The 24,731-nt window shown below is 39.8% G+C and overlaps 1 protein-coding gene across 2 annotated transcripts in view; it reads right to left on the reverse strand.

The window, feature by feature from the left end:
• Positions 1 to 24,731, reverse strand: part of CALD1 (caldesmon 1) — a 183,085-nt gene that overhangs the window by 115,863 nt on the left and 42,491 nt on the right. For both annotated transcript variants that reach the window (XM_032868890.1, XM_032868918.1), the window contains exon 2: positions 1,916 to 2,008. The gene's annotated coding sequence lies outside the window, so the exon portion shown is untranslated. The remainder of the gene's footprint in view (positions 1 to 1,915; positions 2,009 to 24,731) is intronic.

Here is a 24,731-nt window from a genome sequence, read left to right on the forward strand (position 1 = left end):
AGAGCCAAGACCAGAAATCTATAGGAAAGGTTCTTAGCTGTAAGAAAGCCCCCTTCAGATCCTGTGATAACAAGCTTGGGCACACTTGAACTAAACAAGAGACTGAGCACTTTATTAAAGGTGCCCAGGGAGACTTGTTCTGCAAAACTCAAGAAAAAAGAAAGAAAAAAAGAAACTTCTCTTTCCACTCCATCTGGAGCTTCAACTGACTCCAAAAATACTGGCCCACAGTGGTTATAAAATCTCCCATTTATGCTGTTCTTAAACAAGGGCAAAGGCTTACAACTCAAAGCACTTCTTTTACATGCTCATAGGAAAATCCTCTTTCTCTCCAAAGCTTATAGCTGACTGAAATTAATGAAACCCAGTCAGGAGGCACCTCTGCTGGCCACTGGCCACCATTCATTTGGAACACCCCACCTAGGCCATTCATGGATTGTAGAGCTATTTTCTCTCGACTACAAAATTTCTCTTTTCTCATGTTATGTAAATAACAATTTGAGTAAAAATCACTGACTCAGGTGTCACTGGTATTCTGGATAGCTGCATAAAAATTGGCATCTTTTCCTGGCTCCTCGAAGAACACCAAGAGGGAAGTGAGGGTGTGGGTACATCAAGAAAGTTGGTATCTCATAGTTCATTAAAGAACATGGGTGGGGTGTGTAGACAAGGAGGAAGTTTCCAGACCTCAGAAAGCCTCTTCCACTGATAACCAGACAATCCAAGGAAAAATCAAGGTTCTGCTAAAGAAAGAGAACTAAGAGAGGAGAAAAAAAGAAAAAAATTGCAAGGAGAGAATTCAAAGAAAGAAAAGTAATACTTCAAAAAATAGAAGAAATGAATAAATATCTGTCCTTCTTTTGTTTGTATCACAGAAAGCAGGAAAAATTAAGGAATCTGGTGCTGGGATGAACAGGTCCTGTGAGAAATGACATTTGCTGGTGGGGCTTAGGAGAACTTTAGAACAAAAATGTATATGAAGATCGAGTTTTTAAAGAGGTGATTAACTTAAAATGAGGTGATTGGGTGAGCCCTAATGTGAAATGACTGGTGTCCTTGTCGGAAGAGTAAACGGGCGCAGAGAGAGACACCAAACACGTGTGTGCACTGAGGATGGCCACGTGAAGACAGAGCAAGAAGACAGCCATCTGCAAGCCAAGCAGCAAGGCCTCAGGAGAAGCCGGCCCCGCTGACATCTTGATCTCAGACTTCTAGCCTCCAGAACTGTGGGGAAATTTCTGTTGTTTAGGCCACCCGGTCTGTGGTATGTTGCTATGGCAACCAAGCAAACTAATACAGGGTGCAAGGGATATAATCCGGAAATAACACTTGCCTGGGAACCACGCTAAATTCCTCAAAAACTTTCCCTCCTACTGGTGCCAGCCTGGGCAACACTGTGAACCAGTGAAGTTTCCTTTATTTTCTATATCCTCTCCCTTCTGAAATCCCCTCTTTCTGCTCCCCAGCAGACCTTCGGCCTGTGGAAGTTCTCCTTCTGGCTGAGGAGGGCTCACGGGCAGTGAAAGGTACTTATTGCCCCTGAAACCACCAGCGTCTGTGCACAGGTGAGCTTCTGCACTGGGGAAGACTGACTCATCATCTTCCTAGTCCCTCAAGTCATCAGCATTCTTTGCAGGAAGTGAGGACTTCATTACTATTGATCTGGGACTGTTGTGCTTAAGATATTATATATGTGGGAAAAAATAAAGCAAGAAATCAAATTACAAAGCAGAAAAAACAGTTCTTCCAAACTTGATAGATTAATTGGTAAATAAGCTATGAGGAGCACAGCAGAAGGCCTGGCTTCTCACGTGCATCTTTAGGCATAAGAATTTAAAAAATCAGGCACAGAGTGGCTGTGTAATTGCTAAAAAGAAAGCCTCCCCTCCCCCTCAATAATATAAATGCTACTCACAGGTGCACAATCAGATGTCGCTTCTGAGCCTTCTGGTTGATCACCAATCCTTGTAGAATTTGATTGAAGGATCTTAAAATGTTTTAATGATACCTGGTATAAAAGGAGAATTGAAACATGATTAAATGGAATGAATTTTAGTTAATGTAAACTGTATGTTTTAAAATATAATTTTTTACTCAGGTATTATTATAAATTAGGACCTTAAAGGGGAAATAAGGCACCGATGGATGTTGTGCAATTGGATTGTAAAGAAAATGAATATAATTACTCCAGTGTCAACCCCTAACTTATTATAAATAATGGGGTAGAGAAGGTGGTATAGTTAAGACAGAACAGGGAGTACTACAAATGCCAATAATCAAAGACAAAGGCTTTGGAATATAGTTAAGGACACCTTCCAAGCCCAAACCTCAATCCTCCCAAGCTTCAGACTCTCAAAGACCATTTGGACCCTTTGCTTTGTCCAGAGTCTTCTGCTGATGATGTTCAGGAACTTGAGTAATTGGTAGGAGAGAGTCTGGAGGATTACAATTATAGACATGTACTAGTAGATAATCTAGAGTTGACTCTCTTGTACTTGAAATACAGCAATAAATATTAAACATTAGAAAAGACCAAAGAAATAACAACTGTGACAGTAAATCACCATCACATCCTTAAACCTTTCCCAACATGATGCAACAAGGACGTCTAATGAGTATGAGTATGAAATGCAATTTTACACTTTTAATGTTTGCCTTTAATCAAGTCGAGTAATGGGTCTCAAGGGGACCTTAAGAATATAGCTTGCTTTCATCCATCCCCAGCCTCTGCCACTGGGCATTGGAAGAAAACAGAAGCTCACAGAGGTGAAGGGACTGGCTTGGAATCTCATGCTAGAACCTGGATCTGGATTCCTAGATCCTCATTTCAGTTTTCACAGGTAAAACAAGACAAGACAAAACAAAACAAAACTAAACGAAAAGCTGCCTAGCATGTTACTTACGGTTTGTATCCATCTGAGGAAGGCTGTTTTACAGACTAAGCATCAGGGAACCTTGAGGGGCTCACAGATTCGTCAGCAAATCTGGGTGTCACCCTTTTCCTTAATCTTGAATGGCCACTCAGGCTATCCATAGCTCCCCTCCCTCAACCTCTACCATCTCTTCCCATCGGTCCCAAGTACAAACATCTATGGTACTGTCCTACAGCTAAAGTTCCTGGCTCAGCATTCTGGGAATGTGGCCCTCATCTTAAGGAGACTAAAATCCAGTTGGAATGATAAAACATATAATTACACTTCTGGGTTACAAAGCCAGAAGGTGACAAGAGCTCCGAATCCCACTTAGATTCCTTTTCTTCTACTGTGGGTCCAACTTTGGAGATCTTTTCTATAAACCTGAGGAGAAGGGGACAATAAAATAGTAAGACATTTCCTAGATGGAAAGCCTGCCTAAGGCTGTTTCATAATCTGGTTCCTTATAGCTCCTAATCCCCCATCAGAATGTAGTAGGACAAAAAGAAATATCTGTTGGGTGAATGAATGGAAACCATGGATGAGTTTCCCAAAACCGTAGGCCAAAGTTTGTGTATATTAGTGTTCATTAGCTTTCAAGGCAGTCTCTGTTCCCTTTTTCTTCCCGTCAAAATAAGAACCACTTGCTAAAAACTTAGCAGAGTACTTGAGGATGGAGTTTAGACGAGAACTGATTACAAAGACTGCACCTATAAATTAATTTATAGACACATATATATTGAGTGCCCTGTGTCCCAGGAACATATCAGGAACATGAAAACAAACAAACAGCCCTGGTGCTTGGCCTTATGGTGTTTATGGTATATTGAACCCCTAGAAGAGGGGTTCTCAGTCTGGCTGCACATCAGAATCTTCTGGGGGGGGGTGCTTTGAAAAAATATACGGGATACTCTAGAGAGGTGCCCAGGAATCTGCAACTTAAAAATAGTTGCCTATATTCGGAATGTGATATAGATTATCGGACCCTTGCCCATCCTTGACACTCCAGCTTCAACAAAGACATCAGAGACTAGAAGGAAGCAAGAGTTGTATGCCTGGACTGAAACTGAACATACTGAGAGACACTGAAATTGGCAGAGAAAACAGTTCCCAGTACCTTCCCCAAACCCTCTGGCAGGATCAGTATTTATGTGCCTAGTTTTCCTTTCCCTACGTTCAATTCCCTCAGCATTTTTATTTTTAATTTTAGGAAAGAATAAATTTTAGGAAGGAATAAAGGGAAAATAGAGGAAGAAAATACTACCAGTGGGAAAAACTGGTTTTCGTCTATAGCGGCCAGGTCTATGTTCATGAACTTTCTTGTTGGTGAGACAAAGAGAGAAAAGGAAGGCTTCCAAGAGGAATGGCAAAGTGACTGAGAAGTGGAGTTTGCCTTCAGACATACCCTCCTTTCTATTTTCCAAGTTTGAATCGAAGGGCCACAAAACCTATGAAGTGCTTACTCCCTGTTTTAAAATCTTTTTCTACCATTAGTTACCGTGCAACTTCCAATAGTTTCCAGGGCGAACTGTTATTCACTGGACCCCTTTAAGCTTTAAATTCATTGCCCAATGCGTGGATTCTGGCTGACCTGGCTCAGAGGCAGTTACCGAAATTCTCTGCAGGCAAAGCTGAGTCTAGACCGGATGGTAAAGAAGGAAAAGCCCTGAGATGAAGGACGAGGGAAAGCGACAGAGAGAAGGATTGTGTTAGGCAAATGAGCCCGTCTTCTTCCCACAACCCCCTTCCCAGCCCATGGCAAACAGCCAGGTGCTATTTATTGCTCCTTTGATTGAACCGTCTGCTCAGGCATGTGAGGACATTTGGGTTTTATATGAAAGCATTCGCTCTGGGAGAAATCAAGGTGTAATAAAAGGAAAGGAGAAATTTCTCTTAATCAGATTTTTAGTGCCCCAAGAGTAGTGATTTTCTTAAAAACCTTAAAAAAAAAACCCTAGTTAAAGCCAGTCGATAGCATGAGAAACAGAACCCAGCACCGTCCTAGGTTACATTGCCAGTACAAATTTGCAAAAAGTGATTACAATTCTACCTTAAAATTCCTACCGCAAGTATTCACAGAAAGATGTCATTTTCCAAATGGATACCAAAGGGTTGGGTGAAGAGGAGGGTCTTCAAAGGTAATTATAACAGGTAGTTATTGCAAAGGTTAAATTAGGGTTCTTTATAAAAAATTAATAACTTTGTAGAGCCGAGAACCAGGTTTTAATTACTTTAAAATTTTATGTGGTTGTATTAGGACCCCTTATTTTAACATTAATATTTATCTTTAAAAATCTGCCATGACTCTTATAATATGCCCTGCTTTCCTTACGGAGACGATAAATACTATGTATAAAGGACTCTTAGTGCCAACCCTTGTGCTAAGCACCTGGTACACGTCTATCTGGTCTGATCTCTAGAGCAACCTAGTAAGGTTCAGTCTTAGCCCTAAGAAGCTCATTGTATTTAAGTCATTTGCCTCGATTCACCCAGCGAGTAAGTAGTGAAGCGAGTACTCAAACCCAAGGGCTGATCCAGCCTGCTGGGTGTATTTAAAGGACCATGCCCACATTCACTGATTCACTGAATGAGTATTCTGCACCAGGATGGGGCCCACGGGGATAAGCAAGGATGGCATGCCCAGAGTCTGTGTTCTGGTGGAGTAGAGACAATACACGTGCTTCTGATAGTAAATAAAACCGCAAGTTGCAATAGAGGGCCAATGGAAGGCCACCAGAGTTGCATGGTGAAAGATGGTCTCTCCAAAGAGAAGACACTGAGGCTGAAGATCCATTTCTAGGAAGGAGTAGCCCATGTGAAGATCTAGGGAAAGAGTGTTCCAGGAGGAGTCCTTGAGAATCCTGGCATGAGGTAGAGGTTTTTATAAGATGACTGTGTGCTCTGTGATCGTGCAAACTCTTTCAAGTTACTTGGCCCATAAGGGACTCAGGCCTATCTGTCTGTTGGCAGAGAACACAATGCTGAAATGAGTTGAACAAGGGACTTACCAAAAAATGATCCTTAAAATACTGCCTTTGCTGGAAATGATGACAGTGGCAGTGGTGCTGGTGATCTGGCCCTACCCATAGAGGAGAGTGCCAGGGATGCACATGCCACCTTTGCATTCAGTGCCCAGAATGATGGAGGTCCCCTACACCCCCTCTCACTTGGCAAACTTGAAGAGAGCTGCTGTCCGTGGGTTTATATGAGCTCCTTTCAGTCTTGTGCATTGGAGGGTAAGGCAGAATACTTCTTAATAACAGAAGAAAGAAAAGCTACAGGACATAATCCTTGGAATGGGAAAGGAATGGTAAGTAGCTATGTCAGTTGTAGTTGGCAGGAAGTCACATAATTTGTGGGGATGGAAATTAAAATAAAATATTTAAAAATAGATCTATGGGTTTTAGTCAGAATGAGCCAGTAACAATAAAACATCACTAATTGTCTCTTGTGAATTGTCTCTGTTTTTCATTTATAGTTGAATATGGGAGCTGGGAGTGTTTTATAAGGGAAGAAATATGTGATCTTAGGGAATTTGGTCACTTAAATAAATACTAACGAGAGAACTGACCTTGACCAAGTCATTTAACCACTTTAGGGCCCTCAATTCCTTCATCTATAACAGGAATTTTTTTGGAACAGAGATTTAAGATCCCTCCAATTCACATGGTTTGTATATAATGATTTTCCAAGGGGGGGGGGAATGTCTTGAGCATGTCTCAGTATCTATGAATGACTTTGTTCTGGTTGTGAATAAAACAAGCTCAGCTGAGCTCACCCCTTTTAGCATCTAACAGGCTGCTCAACAAAGGGTACTGTGTTGCAGGGACCACTAAGCTTCCCACCCCCCTCCCCATCATTTCTAAGAGATGAGTGTACTTTATAGCTCCAAGAGAAATGATAATACATTACAAAATAATATCTATCAGTTATTGAATACCTACTATGTGCAAGGTACTTGACATCTGTTATCTCATTTAATCTTCAAAAGCAAACTAGGAAACCTATGGTTTTTATTAGCCCCATCTGAAGGCAAGTTAAGATTCAGATTCACTATCACATAGTTAATAAGTAGCAGAGTTGGAATTGCACCCAGTTTTGTTTGATTCCAAAGCTCTTCCCATGACTGAACACTTGGAGTAGTCGTGGCTGCCAATAATGACACTTCTTTTACTCTTTTGAGATTTATACCCAAGAAAAAATTTTGGGAGGTTCTTAAATGAGTCTGTTTAATGCAGATTGACTGACTTATGCATTTGCCTATAAACAAGTAGCCTGTGGCAGTTTAGAGCTCACGAGAACAGCTAGAAAATTTGGGTAAAATTCCAAAAATCTGTTTGAAGGCATCAGAGTGCTGTTGCAGTAACCAAGACTTACGGGGCCAACATCCTGGAGAGAAAGAAGGCCTGGAAAAGTGGCCTCACATTCAGTGATTTCTCCCTCAAGGCATTTGCTGAATCCTTAAGACACAAAAACATGACAGAGAACAAGAAACCAAGCAGGACACTTCTTTGCAGCACAGTTTTCAGCAGCTGCACAGAGCTGAGTAGGAAACACTTCAAGAAGGAGGAACCATTTTGGACTCGACAGAGGTACTTTGTATCTAATTGTGGTGGTTTTTACACAGCCGTACACATTTGTCAAAACTTAATGGAATTCTACTAAAAGGAGCTAATGTTACTATATGTAAATTATGCCTTGATTAAAAAAATGGAAGCAAGGAAAAAAAGAAGAAGAAGAAGAAAGTGTCTAGGAACACAATCGCAATAGAACCCTTGGAGAGTTCGCTCAAGGAGAAGGGGCAGAATGAAGATCCACAGAGCGATACAAACTGACCTCAGCCCTAATTCAGCTAAAGTTAACTTTCCAAATCTATCAAACTACCAGAACACAGGTTAACCCCACGTGGAGGAAAACAACATCAAACAGCACTTCAACTGGGTATGCGTATGGAAAAAAAGAAAGCTAAGTCTTGACCTCTGTTTAGCATCATACCCTCCACCCCACACCCTTCAAAAATTCCAGATTGAGTATAGATCTAAATGTGAAAGCTGACACATAAAAGCTTTCAGAAAAAAAGTAGAAGATATGTCCAGGTTCTTGAGATGAGCAAAGATTTTGTAAATCACTAACCATAAAGAAATTAAAATTGATAAGTTTCACTGCATTAAAATTAAGAACCATAAAGAGAGGGAAAAGTCCAACCACAGGTTGAAAAAAAAATATTAGCAATACATATATCTGACAAAGGGCTTATATCCAGAATATAAAAAGAATTCCCAAAATCAGTAAGAAAAAGGTAGATGACCCAGTAGGAAAATGGGTAAAGGTTTTGATAGGCACTTCACAAAAGAGGATCTCAATCACTAGAAAATTCAAATTAAAACCATACACTGTTAGAATAGCTGAAATTTACAAGACGGACAATTCAAAGTGTTGGTGAGCAGCTGGAACTCTCAGGCACTGCTGTGGGAGTGTAAACTGGTACAAACACTAGGAAAAACATGTGGCAGTTTCAGCTACTGAAGTGGAATAATTGTGTATCCTGTGACCAAGATATCTTACTCTTAGGTATGTACACAACAAAAATCCAGGGGTATCTGTATGGCTCAGTTGGTTGCTTGTCTGATCTTAGTATCGGCACAGGTCATTTTCTTGGGGTCCTGGGATTGAGCCCTGCATCAGCTTTGTACGCAGTGGGGAAGATTCTCACTCCCTCACCCTCTGCCCCTCCCTCCACTTGCACTTGCACTCTCGCTCTCAAATAAACAAATAAATCTTTTTTTTTTTTTAAAGATTTTTTTTTTATTTATTTATTTGACAGACAGAGATCACAAGTAGACAGAGAGGCAGGCAGAGAGAGAGAGAGGGAAGCAGGCTCCCCGCCGAGCAGAGAGCCCGACGTGGGACTCGATCCCAGGACCCTGAGATCATGACCTGAGCCGAAGGCAGCGGCTTAACCCACTGAGCCACCCAGGCGCCCTAAACAAATAAATCTTAAAAAAAAACCCCAAAACCCATGTACGTATTCATCAGAAGACATGAAATAGAATAGAATGCTCATAACAGCACTTTTTAAATAATAGACAAAACCAGAAATTATCTCATTGTCTACCAATAGTAAAGTCTAAGTTGTGGGAGGCAAACAATGAAATACTGTATAACAATTAGAATGATCTAAGTATTGCTCAGGCAATGAATCTCAGAAGCATGATGTTAAATAACAGAAGTCTCACACACACACACACACACACACACACACAGAAGAGGATTCCATTAACATAAAATTTAAAAACACACAGAACTAATACTTGGTGTTACAAATCAGAATAACAGTTATCCTGAGGTAGTGAGGGTAAGGGGGCAAAGGTTGACTGTAAAAGGGGGCACAAAGGGGGCTTTTTTGGGTGCTAGTAATGTTGTAGTTTTGTTTTGGTTTAAGATTTTATTTACTTATTTGAGAGAGAGCATGCACACATGTGGGGAGTAAGGGCAGAGGAGAGAGAGAGAAGCAGACTCCCTACTGAGCATGGACCCCCCCCCCGAGGCTGGGCCCAATCTGGGATCCTGGGATCATGACCTGAGCTGAAAGCAGACCCTTAACCGAATGAGCCACCTAGGCACCCTGTAATGTTCTGTCTCTTGATCTGGGAGGGGATTCTATCATTATATTCATTTTGTGAAAATTCAATATGCTGTACAAGTATGATCTGTACGCTTTCCGGTACATTATACATCAATAAAAAGATTATTTTTATAACATGTGAAGAGAAAAAGATGAAGCCTCACTCGGGAAAGATGACAACTAAAGGGAATTTATGAGCTCAAAATACATAAAATCATGCATGTTCAATATTTCTGGTCATATATTATGCCAGTAGGAAAATACAATAACAAAAAGAAAGACAAACAATGAGAGAAAACAAGAAGGTAATACAAATCAATGTACTCTGTAGGGGGAAAACTGCAGTCGGAAAGGCTGGGATCAATTTGGCCAGTTATTTCTAAATTAAAAGTCAACACGGGATTATTTACCAATGACTTAGTGAACTTTCCATAGATCTATTTTGGCTTACTATATCTTAGAAGGGAAAGTTTGAATGTTTTTGCAAGTGGCCCATACCACAGCAATTCAAATACAGGGGCTACTTATCATCTTAAGATGTGGTGAAACTTCACGTCCATTTAGCCCCTTGCTCACTAACCACACTGTTTCTTCTGTTCACTTTCAACCACCCACCTTCCCAAATCGTGTGCATCAAGTGTCGCACGTGTGCATCAAGCTCTTGCACAAGGTTTCCTCTTTACTTGTTTATATCGTATGTTTCCATTTAAGTTTTTGCCTATGTATCTTGAGTAATATTTATTCACAGTACACTTGTATTTCAGTGTAAACTGTTAGGTCTGTGGGATAGAGTCTTTCGGTTTTCGTGAGTTACATTTTTCATATTACTATGGAATTATGCATAGGACATATAAAGATACTCAGAGAACACAGTATATGAGAAAGACAAGGTGCATTAACAGGATTCCATATTAGGGATTTATTTAGCCAAGCAGATTAAATAAAGCAAGAGACTAAGGAAATTGTTCATATAATTCAAGAAAAAGTCAATGATTTAATGAAAGTAAAAGTTCTGTCGGCATTTTACAATGAACAGATTCACCACATTGCTGACTGAAAAAGCTTCAACCTATTCGGAGGGGTTGGACATTGGTTTTTCCCTTGAAAGCAGCATGGAATTGTGAGAGAGTACAGCCTGTCGGGTCATAATAGAGGTATGACCTTAAGGAAATTCTTTGTTGGATATCAGTCACTTGTTTTAAAATCAAAATGATTAGAAATAACAAGTGTTGGCAAGGTTGCGGAGAGAAAGGAACACTTGTGCACAGCTGGTGGGAATATAAACTGGTGCAGCCACTCTGGGAAATGGCATGGAGGTTCCTCAAAAAGTTAAAAATAGAAATACCGTATAACCCAATAATTCCACTATTGGGTATTTACCCAAAGAAATAAAAAACACTAATTTGAAAAGATATAGGCACCCCAATGTTTATTACACCATTATTTACAATAGCCAAGACATGGAAACAACCTAAGTGTCCAACAACAGACAAGGAAATCTGGTGTATACACACACGCATGTGCACACACGCAGACACAGGAATATTATTCAGCCATAAAAAGGTTAAGATCATGCCATGTGAGACAGCATAGATGAACCTAGTTGGTGTGATGGTTAAGTGAAAGAGGTCAGACTGAGAAAGAAAAATACCGTATGGTTCCACTCATAAGTGAAATCTTAAAAAAAAAAAAAAAAAGAGAAAGAAAACGACAAGTGAACAAACAAACAAAAAGCCAAATCAGACCTATAAATTCAGAGGACAAACTGAAGGTTGTCAGAGGGAAGGGGGTGAAAGTTTGGGAAAAATGGGTGAAGGGGAGAGGGAGACACAACCTGCAATTATAGAACAAATATGTCACGGGAATAAAAGACACAGCATAAGGAATATAGCCAATGATACTGTAATAGTGATGTAATGGGACAGACAGTAGCTTCACTTGTGGGGAACATAGCATAGCATATAAATTTGTCAAATCACTAAGTTGTACACCTGAAACTAATGTAACATTGTATGTCAACTATACTAAAAAAAAATGAGAATGATAATCTACCTTGAAAGGTTTTTCCTTCTCTGTGTCCCATAGTATTTTGTTAATGCCTCTATGATGGCATTGTCACAGTGGACTGTCATTGTATGTGGACAGGCTTCTTGATAGCAAGGACAAGGTCTTTATCAATAATTCTATCCTAAGCATTTTGCATATGCCATGGCATATAACATATGCTCCATAAAAGTATATTGGGGGAGTGAGGGAGTAAATGAATGAGAAAATGAATAATGAGCCTAGTATTGGACCTGGAATCCTATAGGTTCCTAATGAACTTACCTCCTTTCTTTTTCTCCTTCCTTGTGATTCTGTATCTGGAAAGCATAATGAATCAAATCAACCCTTTGCTTACTTCTATTCCATTAGAGATATAGAATTTTGTTGAACTTCCCTTAAAATTTCAAGGAACACATAGGATATAGCTTAGAGGTATGTTCTCAGAGGAGCCATTTTGTACAACTATGAAGAAGAAAAAAATTCTTAATGGAACAGAAAAGATTACATAAGAATATGAAGAAAGGGCCTTGATGTCTTTAAACAGTGTGTTTGCTACAGCCTTTCCTATTTTTTCTTGAACAATTAATGAATTAAGAATAATCCATGATGCTATTTGTACTGGCCCAAATCTTTCAATTGTTAATAGAAGAATGGGTGGATTTTTACAGGCAAGATAATTTCTGATTGGAGAAGCAGTAAGAATGTATCCATGGCAGGATAAAGGTCAGATGTTTATTTTTAAGCATTATGAAAACTTCTCTACTTGTCTGAAGCAAATGGGAAAGAGAAAGTCATTTATGGCATTATGAAATTTCTAGACTTCTCATGGGAAAGCAGCTGACGTCAGTGTTTGATAAGCTTCCTGTGGCTACAAACATACGAGACGTTAACTCCTGAGAAAAATGTAACTTTCTCTTTACAGACTCCTGGTGTACCCACAGCTGGACTTCGATGTTAACTACCATACACAAGAAAGACCCAATGATGCAGATACTAACTAGTCCAAAGACTGGAGAGGCAGTTGGTTTGGTTGCTGTCATGGCCAGCATCACCATCACCACCACCGTCATTGCCATCATCATGATCATTATCAACAAGCACTGATGTTTGTTGTATCGTTTAGAATGCACTATGTTATGTTAAATGCTTGGGTTCCAATGCATGATAAGAAACAGTGCACTTAAATTTTATGTATGCTTCATTTCCCAATAAATGCGGTCTTCCTGCCTCTCTTCGGTACATGTATGGCTTCTTTGCTTTTTAAATTGAGAATATATTATTTTTCTAGTATTATTTTATTTTATTTTAAAAAGAATAGTGTTATTAAGATAGAGTTTGCATACTATGCAAATCACCCATCTCAAGTGTTGATTCAATAGTTTTCAGGATATTCAGAGTTCAGCAACAAACACCAAAATCAATATAGAACATATTCATTGAAAATAATTAAAATATTATACCCTATAGCCATCACCCTCCTCCCAGTTTCCCTTACCTCTCCCAGACCAAAGCAACTATTAATCTATACTCGGTCTCTATAGAGTTCCCTCCTCTGAACATCCCATATGAATGGAATCATATAATATGTGGTCTTTTGTGACTGAATTCTTTTACTTAGCAAAATGTTTTCAAAGTTGATCGATATGGTAGCAGGTATTAGTACTTCATTAACTTTATGGCCAATAGTACTCCACCGAGTGGCTCTATCACATTTTGTTCATCCGTCCATCCACCGGTGAACATTCAGGTTGTTTCCATCTTCTGGCTATTATGAATAATGCTGCTATAAATATTGTGTGTCCGAGTTTTTGTGTGGACATATTTTTTCATTTCCCTTGGGTATATACCTAGGAGTGGAATTGCAGGGTCATATGGTAATTTTATATTTAACTGAGGGACTGCAGCACATTTTTTCAAAGTGGCTGCATTATTTTTATCTTAGGGCTATGATTTTTTCTACATCCTTGCCAGCAAGGTTGTAGAGATCTGCTGTACAGCACAATGCCTACAGTTAATAATATAGCATTGTGCACCTAAAAATTTGTTAAGAGGGTACATCTATGTTAAACGTTATTACCACACACACACATGCACAAAAAGGAACTGTGAATAGCTTCTCAAATAAAGAGAACTTACATATAGAGAGAAGCAACTACAAAGATTAGAAGATTCATGATCAGGGGCGCCTGGGTGGCTCAGTGGGTTAAGCCGCTGCCTTCGGCTCAGGTCATGATCTCGGAGTCCTGGGATCGAGCCCCGCATTGGGCTCTCTGCTCAGCAGGAAGCCTGCTTCCTCCTCTCTCTCTGCCTGCCTCTCTGCCTGCTTGTGATCTCTCTATCAAATAAATAAATAAAATCTTTAAAAAAAAAAAAAAAGAAGATTCATGATCAAATCCCTTCAATTCCAGTAGACTCAATTTACTAACAGTCCATCCATGAAGTGGGTCTTGAGGAATTCTGGATATTCACAAAGAAGCAGTGTCCTAAGTTCAATGTTTTCCAGTTCAAACTACAGGCCATCCGAGCAACTGGATTATTTATTCAATTCAGTCAACTCATTATACTTGATTGATTCAGTGAACTGAATTTCATGTTCCTATTGTATAATATATACTTGTTTATTTAAAGTATTCTTAAAGCTTTTTCTAGTGTTCATTTGATTGCTGCTTGAAATTTGAGAACCTGACGACAGGGCTACATATTATATTTCTATATTTTGCTCATTTAAGGCCAGTTGCTTAGATGAGCAAAAATACACAGCAAAATGATACCTGAAGTGGAATGATCCAGCTCCTCTTCCCCAATTTCCAACCAGCTAGCCCTGCCCACCACTCTCCTCCACCCCAGAGCTATGTGCTTGCGACCCACTCCAGAACCTTGATCTCTGTTGATATGAAGAATAAAATGCTGACATAGGGTATCTGGGCAGCAGGAGGGCTCAGGGCTTATGCCAGAACCTAGAATCATCTTGTCCAACCCATGTAATAAAAGGTGAAACTGAAAAAAAAAAAAAAAATCACTGGTTGATGTCATTCCTCAGCATTTTAGAGAAAATCAGCTTCAGCATTATCTGTTGGCATATCCGGCTGAAAGAGCAGCTAGTGAAAGCTACAATCCCATGCACGAGATGCTGAGTCCTTTGCACTAGAAAACTGGTATAACATCATCACACTTACTCTGTCTGTTCATCATCACCCAGTTATCAGTCTGTTATTGTCTTGGAAACCATGGACATAGGCAAAAACAGCAAAATAACAACGCACGGGGGACCATTTTGTGCACAGGGCCCTGGGAAGGGCCAGTGGAATTCCTCTGATCAGTCTCCTTTTGACTTTTTCCCATAGACCTTGTTCCTGCACTGAAATGTCTGGAATGCTTGGTAGGGACAAAGTGGGTTGGTCATAGGGCAATTACGCTTCTATCATCAGTGAGATCAGTTTGTGGGCTAATTTTCAAGCAACTAGTGACATCACAAATGGATTAAGAATACAAATACATAGTACTTTTATAATAAACACAGCTTTCATATCCCTTTCCTCAAATGATTTTCATGGCAACTCCAGAGGTCAGTAAGACAAGTATCATTTTCAACACTTTATAAATGGGACTTAGAGAGGTCTAGCAAGGTTAAAAGATTTACCCAAATTCCTTTCCAGCCAGTGGTGGGTACATCAAGTTCATCCAATCTGATCTTTTTGCAGAACACCATTGTTTTATTTTGTTATTTAACAACAAAATTTATTAGCAGGAGCTGGTTATTTTTTATCTTTTTTTTTTCACTCATATGAGGAATTTTTTTTTATTTCTTTTCAGCATAACAGTATTCATTGTTTATGCACCACACCCAGTGCTCCATGCAATCCGTGCCCTCCATAATACCCACCAACTGGCTCCCCCAACCTCCCACCCTCCACCCCTTCAAAACCTTCAGGTTGTTTTTCAGAGTCCATAGTCCCTCATGGTTCATCTCCCTTTCCAATTTCCCCCAACTCCCTTCTCCTCTCCATCTCCCCATGTCCTCCACGTTATTTGCTATGCTCCACAAATAAGTGAAACCATATGATAATTGACACTCTCTGCTTGACTTATTTCACTCAGCATAATCTCTTCCAGTCCCGTCCATGTTGCTACAAAAGTTGGGTATTCATCCTTTCTGATGGAGGCATAATACTCCATAGTGTATATGGACCACATCTTCCTTATCCATTCGTCTGTTGAAGGGCATCTTGGTTCTTTTCCACAGTTTGGCGACTGTGGCCATTGCTGCTATAAACATTGGGGTACAGATGGCCCTTCTTTTCACTACATCTGTATCTTTGGGGTAAATACGCAGTAGTGCAATTGCAGGGTCATAGGGAAGCTCTATTTTTAATTTCTTGAGGGATCTCCACACTGTTCTCCAAATTGGCTGCACCAACATGCATTCCCACCAATAGTGTAAGAGGGTTCCCCTTTTTCCACATCCTCTCCAACACAAGTTGTTTCCTGTCTTGCTAATTTTGGCCATTCTAACTAGTGTAAGGTGGTATCTCAATGTGGTTTTAATTTGAATCTCCCTGATGGCTAGTGATGATGAACATTTTTTCAAGTGTCTGATAGCCATTTGTAGGTCTTCATCGGAGAAGTGTCTGTTCATGTCTTCTGCCCATTTTTTGACATGATTATCTGTTTTGTGTGTGTCGAGTTTGAGAAGTTCTTTATAGATCCTGGATCTCAACCTTTTGTCTGTACTGTCATTTGTAAATATCTTCTCGCATTCCGTGGGTTGCCTCTTTGTTTTGCTGACTGTTTCCTTTGCTGTGCAGAAGCTTTTGATCTTGATGAAGTCCCAAAAGTTCATTTTCGCTTTTGTTTCCTTTGCCTCTGGAGACATATCTTGAAAGAAGTTGCTGTGGCTGATATCGAAGAGGTTACTGCCTATGTTCTCCTCTAGGATTCTAATGGATTCCTGTCTCACGTTGAGGTCTTTTATCCATTTCGAGTCTATCTTTGTGTACGGTGTACGAGATGGTTATTTTTTTATCTTAGGGCAAATCAATCACTATACTTTAGAAATCAGATCAATCCACTGTTTAATTCCCAACTGGTACCATGGGCTAAAATTTAAAAAATAACAATCTTGGGACACCTGGGTGGCTCAGTGGTTTAAGCCTCTGCCTTCGGCTCAGGTCATGATCCCAGGGTCCTGAGATCGAGCCCCTCATCAGGCTCTCTGCTTCAATCTGTTATAGTCACAAACTTAAAACCAGGCTGCTGTCTTTTAAAAAATGATGTGTATTATTTTATTTTTTTATTTTACTTTTTTTTTTCAGCATAACTGTATTCCTTGTTTTTGCACCACACCCAGTGCTCCATGCAATCCGTGCCCTCTCTAATACCCACCACCTGGTTCCCCCAACCTCCCACCCCCCGCCCCTTCAAAACCCTCAGATTGTTTTTCAGAGTCCATAGTCTCTCATGGTTCACCTCCCCTTCCAATTTCCCCCAACTCCCTTCTCCTCTCTAACTCCCCTTGTCCTCCATGTTATTTGCTATGCTCCACAAATAAGTGAAACCATATGATAATTGACTCTCTCTGCTTGACTTATTTCACTCAGCATAATCTCTTCCAATCCCGTCCATGTTGCTACAAAAGTTGGGTATTCATCCTTTCTGATGGAGGCATAATACTCCATAGTGTATATGGACCACATCTTCCTTATCCATTCGTCTATTGAAGGGCATCTTGGTTCTTTTCCACAGTTTGGCGACTGTGGCCATTGCTGCTATAAACATTGGGGTACGGATGGCCCTTCTTTTCACTACATCTGTATCTTTGGGGTAAATACGCAGTAGTGCAATTGCAGGGTCAGAGGGAAGCTCTATTTTTAATTTCTTGAGGGATCTCCACACTGTTCTCCAAATTGGCTGTACCAACTTGCATTCCCACCAATAGCATAAAAAATGGTGTGTATTATTAACCCAATGGAGGATGGAATGAAGACACAGATGGGTCAATGAAATCATTTACACATTAATACAACATTTCAAATTGAACAGCCCAAAATAATTTTATCTCTAATGGATAGCATTGTTTAAACATAGCGATGCCTCTATTTACATGCCAGCAAAAATACCAACAAAAACCTCATCAGTTTTAACATTAATAGCTGAGTTGATTGAATTAAATGAAAAAGACAAATTTATTCAATAAAACCTTTTGGGCAATTGCCACCAACTAACTACTGGGGGGCTCTCTCTCTCTCTCTTGAAATGGCAATTCTGCCAATATTCAGGCATAATTATAGGATAAACAGAGCTGAAATATATAACTGTAAAACATGTCTTCCAGCTTCAAAAGGAAAAAGTCCTAAAATATGTTTTCCAGAGACAACAATTCTTACATGTTTGGAGCACAAAAATGTGATTGTGACAAATTATTGTGCAAGAATGAAAAACAAATGACTGCAAGTAACAGAACTGAGGCTACATACGAGCGCCATCCCAGAACTACAAATACATTGAACAGAACTACAAATACATTATGTGGAATGTACTATGGAATATACTAGAAGACTGAGAGAGGAAAACATTACATTTAGCCAGAATTTAAATGCTTTTGAGGCTGCAGAGATACACTGTTTAGGGAGTGTTTTTTCTTCCCTCTGTGCCCTTTCATTTCCTGATATGGCTCAAAAGGAAAAACTCAAGAAATGAAAACCAAAAGTGTCCTTATTATATTTTTAGGCTGTCTGAATCCAAAGGAGGGAAATCCAGGAGTGCTGGCACTTGATCATAAGCTCCCTGAGTGAGCAATTACATTTTTATACTGCTTCGTGTTCTCATAGTAATTCATACAGTCCTTGACAATTATTTACTGACAGAATGAAATACTGATGGTTTTCAAGACTACTTTTATTTCTGTTTTACTCTGTTGTAAAAGGTCCCAAAATCATCAAATCTGTAAAGTCAGACCTATCTCTGATGCTATATCGATATACATCTTATTATGGAGAATACATAAGTATACATTTCATTACAGAAAATTTATAAAATACAGAGATATATGTAGAACAATGATAAAGTCTGTTTTAATTCCTCCTGTCTTGAGATTAAAGTTTCAAATACTTCCTTCTACTTGTTTTTTAGCAACACAAATGATTCTATCTTAAAAGTAAATTTCATGTCATGTTTTTAACTTTTCACTTATGCATGTTTTCCTACATCATTCTTGTAACATGATTAACAACACCATCATTTATATAAACATTCCTTGATCACTGTGCATGTAAAGTACTTCAAGTTTCAAATAATGCTATGATGGTCATTCTTGTACATAAATCTTTATTCCTAAATCTCAACTGCTTTGTTTCAAATTGCTAACTAATATAGACAGCTTAGTGACACTGGAGGGTGAAACTGATCATTCTTTCTGTGAATTCTTCTTGCTTCAAATAACCAACTGGAAAAGTTGGAACAGTATTTGCAATGCTACCAAAATGTCTGGAGCTGAGTTACAGCAAATAACAAATAACTAGTATCATCCATTCACTGTCAAGATTAGAGAAGATTCCCTGCCTCCCCACCTCCCAAAAAAGTTGAATTTAAAAACCTGATTTTTAATGAGAGACTGTGGACTCTGAGAAACAAACTGAGGGTTTGGGAGGGGATAGGGGTAGGGGTAGGGAGAGCCTGGTGGTGGGTATTAAGAAGGGCACGTATTGCATGGAGCACTGGGTGTGGTGCATAGACAATGAATCTTGGAACACTGAAAAAATAAAACTAAAAACAAAACCAAACAAAAAACCCTGATTTTAAAGACTGACCAAACTGAGCCTTTAGAAATGAGGTAATTCACAAGTGTGGCAAGCTAAACCACTAAAATCAAGCACATTCTATGTAGACACACACAGTGTGAGGCAGGAAAGAAAACCAGTGCTGATAGTGGTAATCCACAGCATCACAGCAGAGCCTCTGGTGGACTGAGAAGGTCTGTTAAGGAAGAGGCAATAGTGGGTCTAACGGTTGGGGCACAAGCACTCTAAAGATGGGGATTATGTTTCATACTTTTGTTTCCTCTCTACAATTCACAGAACATTCCAGAACTGCTACTTTTTCTTTTAGCCAAAAGACTATAATTGAACATGATCCATGTTCCCTGAGCTTTTCCCGTCTTAGTAAAGGGCACCGGCATTCACCTGGTTGCTGTAGCCCTGGACCTGGAAATCATTCACGTCCCTGCTTCTTCACCATCCAGTCTATGTCGTCCCCCATGCCATAATTTACTAAATCCAGGTGATTCTCCCTTAGGAATATTTAACTGAAATGGTCCAGTTATCTTCCTCATTGTTACTACCACCGTAAATCAAGCCACTGTATCTCATCTGGACCATTCCAGGAACCTCCTGACTCATGTCTCTGTTCAAATCTTCTGGCTTTCTGCAAATAACAGCATTTCTGGAAACACTGATCTGATCATGTCACTGCCCTGCTTAAAACACTTCAAGAGCCTGGCAGCACATTCAGAATATAGAGTCAATTCTTTACCATGGCCCCCAATACTGTATATGATCTGGCCTTGCTCACCTCCCCTGCGTTCTCTGATTGTGATCCAGTCACACTAGCTTTCTTTTAATTTCTTGCATGGATCCAACTCCTGCAGGCCACAGAGTCTTTGGGACACGCTGTCCCTAACACTGCAATGACTGCCCCACCCCTCACCCCGACAATAGCACATTTCTCATTTGGGTAATTCCTCACTTTCCCTAAACTCACAAGCTCAAAGCTGAACATTATTTGCAATATCCCTGAAACACCAATTTTGTGTTACAGCACAAGCATAGGATGTATGTTAAAGACTTCAGTTATCCTAGCTATTTTTTGCTATGATCTGATAAATGAAGAATTGTTTAGATACACAGATTTTGAAGATTTTTACCTTCACATTATTCTCTTACAGTGCTCTGTCATTTATCTACATGTACTATTACAATTTGCAGTGACATTTATTTACTGTTTGTCTTCCCTACCAGATAGAAAGCTCCATGAGGGCGTGTCTGGGTTTTATTGTTATTGTGTTTAACCTCTGGTTCCTTAGCACTCTGCCATCCCCTACGGTATGTTATCCATGCAATAAATAGGAGAGCGGATGAGTGGCCAACAGTCAAAATATCTGAAAAGAGTGTCTAATGGTAAGACGGGAGCATTACAGGTCTATCACCTATTTTCGGGGAGGATATTCGCTAACAGCTGGGCACTTAACGGCTCAATACAATGAAAAACGAAGGAATTAATGGATAAATTATCTGTGAGCTCTCGAGACAGAATGCAGTGAACTCTGAATGAAGGGCAGACAACTATGTCACAGCAACCAGTTAAATGACCTAAAAGGTCTTCCTCTGCTGCTGCAACTTTTCACTGAAAGTTGTAGTTTAAAAGGGAAAGTACAGGAAGCACATAAATATGCTTTCCACTGTGCTAGTCAGATCATGCATGATCTCACTTGATTCTTGCAATCCTGTGAGATAGACCGTATATCATCTCCTTTTGACAAACAATGAAATTAAGCCAGTGTCCATGATTACTTCAGAATGTAGTGGATCCAGAACTCAAATCCTGGTTTTTTAACCCAAGGGAATAAGTCATAAGAGCATGAGTGAAAAATCATGGGATAGCTGATGTGATTTTGTTCTGATTTCTTCCACTGCATCTGTGATAAGGTTGGTTGGGCTTTTAATAAATTGATTCAGCCTTTCAATAAGAAACAAACAGATACCCAAATCTTTCCCAAGTTTTTCAACCTAAAAAAATCTGATTTTGGTCTCAAATGCTATTATTAATACTTTTGGGACTGGTGAGATTTTGTTCTTCTTTCCAGCCATGCTTCAAAATATATTTTGAGCCACATCTGTCTCTCTCCCTTTCAAACCAGTGAAGAAAGGCTCTCAAGAAATTGCATCAGTGCCGAGGACCTACTCATACACCAGCTGCGATCTGGCTTATTTCCATATAACCTAATATGGCTAAGAAAATGTTTGACTGGAACAGAGTGAGGATTGCCAAACTTAACTTTTAGTAAGAAAAGTGCCACAGAGTCCTCTGTTTAGACGTGGTGCAATTTCAGTTCAGCTGCAATGCTTATAGGTTCACATCAACGACATGGTAATTGTGCTTCTACGCAGTAACAAAAACCAGATACCTGCCCCTTCTGCCCACTCGCAGGCGAGATGAAGACATAAAAGCTGCCCAAAAAGGTTCTTGGCGACAGTCTATTGAACATGTTGCCCTTCATGGGTTATAAAAGATGGGTGGGGATACCTAATTCAGATTCTGTACAAGGTCCTCCGAGTTTGTGGAGAAGAAAGAGCTTTCAACAGAAGGAAGGATGAAAGGAAATTCGCCTCCTCCATCTCCCATCTCAGCCCATCATGGATTTACCATCACCTTCCTGAAATAGCATCTCTGACTGACATTCCTATTTCTTCTTACCCTCAGTACACTGGCAGACTTGAAATATCGGTATTATCTTCAAGGTTGCCCTTTCTCTCACCAGAAATACGATCAATAGGCACCAGATCTAGGATTCTACTTGGGCTGTTTTGGTCTCGAGGGCTTCCTTTGACTCCTCTCCCACCCTTGTTTCCATCATTTGCACACTCTTGTGTCCAGACCATGATGGCTGTCCTCTGGCCAGGCACTGCAATTTCTTCAGGAATAAATGCTTTAACATCAGACAGATCTGGGTTTGAAGTCCAGATCTGCCACTTCTATGCTGGGTGACTTTTGCAGAGTGTTTCATTCCTTTGTTAAAGTAGAAAATATCCGCCTTGCACTGATGTGACAATTAAATGAGGGGCCATGCAGTAGTATGGTCCCAAACATGAAGAAAAGTGCTGGGTAAACGTCAGCAGGTGCCTATGTTCTGCTTCTGTCCTCTTCATAATCTCAAGACTGCACAATATTGCTGGATTCTTCTTCCCAACTATGTATGTACAAATTGAAAGGGAAAAATGCAACCACTGGCCCCTGAAATTTGCCCTGTCAGTGAGAAAGGGAGCACCACCTAAACATTCAATCAGGCCCAAATTAAAGAAAAACTAACATCAAAACTTTTATTGTTTCCTAGAGTTACTAAGGGCATAAGCCCAGGGTAGATGACTGTTTTCTTTATGTAAACACCCTGACCATCCTCTGTGGCTGTAAAAGGTGACTACTACTTGGGAGAGAGTATCGCTTGGGAGAGAATTAAGGCCAAGAGTTTAAAAACTTTCTCCTCAGCCATACCAGTGTCAGGTAACTCATTAGCTCCTCTGTAGGCCCCACGGAACACCATCTCAAATATTAATTTTAAACTGTGATCTAGTCTCGGCTGCACTGTAATGTCTCTCTATCACCTCAAATCATTCATCAAAGTCTGTTAAACATAGCAGCTTTGAGGAATGAGGGGCAAAAAGAATTTTTCCATGCTCAGGATGAATCTGAGAGAGACTGGAAAGGATTGGAGCAGGAGTTGACAGGAAAATACAGGTGTTCCCACCACTTTCTCTCTTGCTTGGGGATTCCCAGAAATACTGAGATGGAGGGCCTAATAATCTTATTCAGTTATGAAAGCAAAGAGCAGCCCAGGAAGAACTTGGTCTTTCGGGGTTACATACTTAAGAACAACTAACCAATAATACAAAAACAATATTAGAAGTAAAATGTCTCTCATCATGATCAGACAATAGTTGCTGTGTGGTGAAAAGTCCCAGGAAGGTGTTAAAAAGACCCGGATTTTTACTTCTGCTGATATTCCTAACTAGCCATGTGACCTTGAGCAAATCACAGACTCTGCAGGCCTCGATCTCTGTAAAAGGAGGAAGAATGGACTGGAAGAGAGCAGTGCTTTGGTTAGAAACACCCAAGTTGTACTGATGGGTGACCATGTTCAGAAGCCCAGCTGGGAGGGCAGTGAGAAAGTGAGTTGTTTTGATGATGTCTATGGATCTCAATTTTGTACTTTATCCTTTGGAGTAGACAATAGGTGCTAGGATTTTTTATGTAAATGGTAGTTTGGTGAAGATTCAAAATCAGATTCAAAATATGGAATGAGGGGTGCTTGGGTGGCTCAGTCAGTTAAGCGTCCGCCTTTGGCTCAGGTTATGATCTCAGGGTCCTGGGATGAAGTTCCCACATTGGGCTCCCTGTTAGGTGGAAAGCCTGCTTCTCCCACTCCCTCTGCCTGCTGCTCCCCCTGCTTGTGTTCTCCCTCTCCCACTCCCATCAAACAAATATATAAAAATCTTTTAACAAATAAAAAATAAAAATATTATCAAAATATGGAATGAGATGGGCCACAGAGGGGACTAAATCAAAGAAGAGAGAGGTCTGGAAATAAATTTGGCAATTCTTGCAACCTGCCTTAAGATGGTGACAATAAAGCTATGAAGGAAAAGAACGTCAGTGAAGAATCAACAAATGTGCCTTATTTCTCCTTAATATATCCCAATCTCTTCCGGTTGGTCTGTAGAGGGATCCCTGCCCAGATGCAACACTGAACTCTGACTCATGGGTCAAAGAACTGTGCTGTGAATGACTAATAAATCATTTGGCAGATTAATCTACAGAAAGGGCCAAGTTCATTGGGTTATTTTGTGATTAAAGGTCTTTACATTAACTGCATAATTGAATATAATTTTGTAAATGGTACAAATCAACAATCAACTACAAATTACTTTACTAAAGCAGAAATTTCCACATTATCCTGAAAGAATACATGTAAGGTTTGAACAAATCTGAAAGTTAGGCTATGGAATTATCCTTACACAGAGAGAAATATACTAATTTCTCTCCTTCTTCAATACTTAAATATTTTATAACAATTTAAAGACTGTGAGCTACCTTAATTACTCATTAAAATCAATGCTTTGAAAAAGAAAACCCAAAGATAACTTTCTAGTAGTGTTAACAAAGTTGTTTAGCAAAGCAAACGTGCTTTGACTGGGTATATAATGCCCTCTCAACAACCTTATGCATTAGAATGAGACAGAGCCCGAGTCAGGGTCCAAGTCTACCTGAGTCTAAGAGCCCATTCCTTTTCTCTTGAACCTTCCATCACCTTAAAAACATTAGTTGCCTTGGGGCACCTGAGTGGCTCAATCCTTAAGCAACTGGCTCTTGATTTCGGCTCA

This window comes from Lontra canadensis, unplaced genomic scaffold (genome assembly GCF_010015895.1).
Source record: "Lontra canadensis isolate GAN:19392208 unplaced genomic scaffold, GSC_riverotter_1.0 scaffold2, whole genome shotgun sequence".
Lineage (NCBI taxonomy): Eukaryota > Metazoa > Chordata > Mammalia > Carnivora > Mustelidae > Lontra > Lontra canadensis.